Here is a 3176-nt window from a genome sequence, read left to right on the forward strand (position 1 = left end):
CCACTAGCCCTTCCACTAGCCCTTCCCACAATTAAATTAAAATTCACGGAATTAAAATTCGACACAAATACGAACGGGAAATACGAATATTTCATTAAAAAAAAAGACATACATCATTCGAAAAAAAAATTTACATAGTAGATAGAAAAAAAAAACAACCACATCAGTGTCCACCCCTCCGCGTCCAAACCTCTTCGATGATATCCTCCTGAAGTCGAATATGGGCATTTCTTTGCCGCATGTCGGCAAATGCGCGCAACCGCTCAACCTCTCCATGAGGTACCCCCATGTTCACATTCGCGGTGGCCACGCCGTGGCTTGGACCGGCACCTGTGTCATTTTCGCTGGTCCACTGAGTCAGTTCGTCTCCTTCACTTTCGACAATCATGTTGTGCAAAATGATACACGAGTACATGATGTCGCCGATGTTGGGAATATACCACTGCCGTGCCGGACCCCTCACCATCGCCCATCGACTCTGGAGCGCACCAAATGCGCGCTCAACATCCTTGCGCGCTGCCTCCTGCCGGGTCGCAAAGTAGGACTTATTTGGCCCGATCGCATGCTTGATCGTCTTCACAAAGACGGGCCAGTTTGGGTATATCCCATCCGCCAAATAGTATCCCATGTTGTGCTGGTTGCCGTTGGCGACGAAACTGATGGCGGGACCAACGCCATTGCACTGATCGTTGAACAGGGGCGACGACTGGAGGACGTTGATGTCGTTGTTCGACCCGGCCACTCCAAAATAAGCATGCCATATCCATAGCTGGTAGTCAGCTACAACTTCAAGGATCATCGTGGGATGCTTGGCTTTGAAGCCGGAAGTGTGTATCCCCTTCCAGGCGGCGGGGCAGTTCCTCCACTCCCAATGCATACAATCGATGCTGCCCAACCAGTGGCGGAGCCACGTGAGAACAAAGGGGTACAAGTGTACCCCCAAAATAAGTTGGTACAGTTAGTCTAGTGGTATGATTTCCGGTCTTCCACTGTCGAGGCCTGGGTTCGATTCTTCTCAGCAGCGCCTTTTATCAGTTTTTTATCCTATTTGTCTAGTATCTTTCCATATTGCATTTTATTTAGTAATATCTTTGCTTTTATATCTATTAAATATTATAAATTCGTTTGAAAACCAACACAAATTCACACACATTCTCGTGTAATGCATGTTTCATCATAATATATAATTAGTTTTTTTATCTTTTTTATTTCCTTTAGTTGCACATCTACCTGATGTTTGTTTTATTAAAATTAAAATTGTAGATTTTATGAGAGAAAAAATTAAATAAAATATTAAATTTATCAGATTTTGAAGCTTCAAATTGTTAAAATTATTTATCGTACCCCCAAACGAAAAATGCTAGATCCGCCACTGTGCCCAACATCCCAGGGAACCCGTGCACCGACCCGTGCATATTAATTAGCCGCTGGCAGTCTTCGGGGCTCGGACGCCTAAGATACTGATCCTCGAATATCGCTCTAATGCCCGCGCAAAACTCCAACAGACACTCGACGGCTGAAGACTCCCCAATGTGGAGGTACTCGTCGAACATGTCGGTCGGGACTCCGTACGCCAATTGCCTGATTGCGGCCGTACACTTCTGTATTGGCGTGTGGCCGGGTTTGCCAGCCGCATCCTCCCTGATCCTGAAAAACTCGTACCTTCTCTCTAATGCACCAACGATATGCATAAACAGAGGACGATGCATCCTAAAACGTCGGCGGAATAAGGCATCCCCAAAACGCGGCTGCGCAGCAAAGTAGTCCTCATACAACCGAATATGTGCAGCAATGTGGTCTCGGGGTACATGCCGTCGGCGATGGATCGGCCGAGGCACGGCCGCCGCCGCCTGCTGCCGCCGCTGCTGCCTCTGCCGGATCCGTCGATCAATCGCCTCTTGCACAGCGAGATCTAATTCATCATCACTAAAGCCATCACTATCACTAGCGCCTCCGCCACTACCACCCGCACGACTACTCGCCATTATAGATAATTGAAAAAAAGAGGTTAGAGAGAGAAACTTGTCAACACAAGTGGTGTGAATGAAATGATGTTGGAGGAGCCCTATTTATAGAGTTTTTAAAAAAAAATTAAAATTAAAAATTCCGGACGTCCGACCTTCGCCACAGTGGCGGACGTCCGGTCGGATGTCGACGCGAGGGGCGAGCCCTTCGCAAGGGCACTCGGGACGGGCATGGGCGCCCTTCCCGCTCCCTACGGCGCCCGTCCGGTCGGACGTCGCCGACGGGCGAACGGGAGGGGCGCCGGTGGAGACACCCTAAAGAAGGAGTATGCGAAAACAGAAGACGATCTGAAGTCCCTTCAAACTGTTGGACAGATTATAGGTGAAGTGCTGAGACCGCTGGACAATGAACGATGTAAGATATCTCTTTTATTTTTATCTTTTGATTTTCAGAAAGATTTGTTGGTAAGACATCTCTTTTATTTTTATCTTTTGATTTTCAGAAAGACGTGTTTGTAAGCATTCGTCATTTTAGTCATGCTTTAGAAGCATTTGCATTTTAGAATTTTGAATTGGACTTTTTACCCTTGGAGTTGTGGATAACTTGATCTGGAATTGCATGATCACAATGTTTTAAATATTGTATACTAGAGTCATTTGGATGTGCTTGATCAATTTATGTAAGATTTGCTTGCTTATGTACATATGTGGTAGGTTGCCGCAGTAAGGTGGACAAGGAAAAACTTACTTCAGGCACAGGGGTGGTTCTTGACATGACAACTCTCACGATTATCCGAGCTCTACCTCGTGAGGTACACATATGTGCTAAGAGGATTTGGAGGAAGAAATCAGAGAGGAGGCCGAGGTGGAAGAGGCTATGGCAGATGAGGTAACAAAATTGTTTGTCAGCTATGTGAAAAGCGTGGCCATTCTGTAGCAAAATATTGGCATAGGTTTGAACATAACTACACACCACCTCAACTTCAGTTCAGATGAAATTTTGCTCAATAGCAGAATCAAGGATTCTTTAATCCATAAAGTTTTTTGATATTTAAACAAATAAAGTTGTGGTATCTATTTTAATTTATATTTCAATATGATTGTAATATTTTTAATATATTTTAATTTTTTAAGTGTATGGTGTATTTCCCAAATATAATTATAATTTACAAAATTGAAATAAACCATAAACGTCCTAATTTCTTACTAATA

This window comes from Salvia hispanica, chromosome 4 (genome assembly GCF_029641045.1).
Source record: "Salvia hispanica isolate PSC_SH4W2 chromosome 4, Shi_PSC_v1, whole genome shotgun sequence".
Lineage (NCBI taxonomy): Eukaryota > Viridiplantae > Streptophyta > Magnoliopsida > Lamiales > Lamiaceae > Salvia > Salvia hispanica.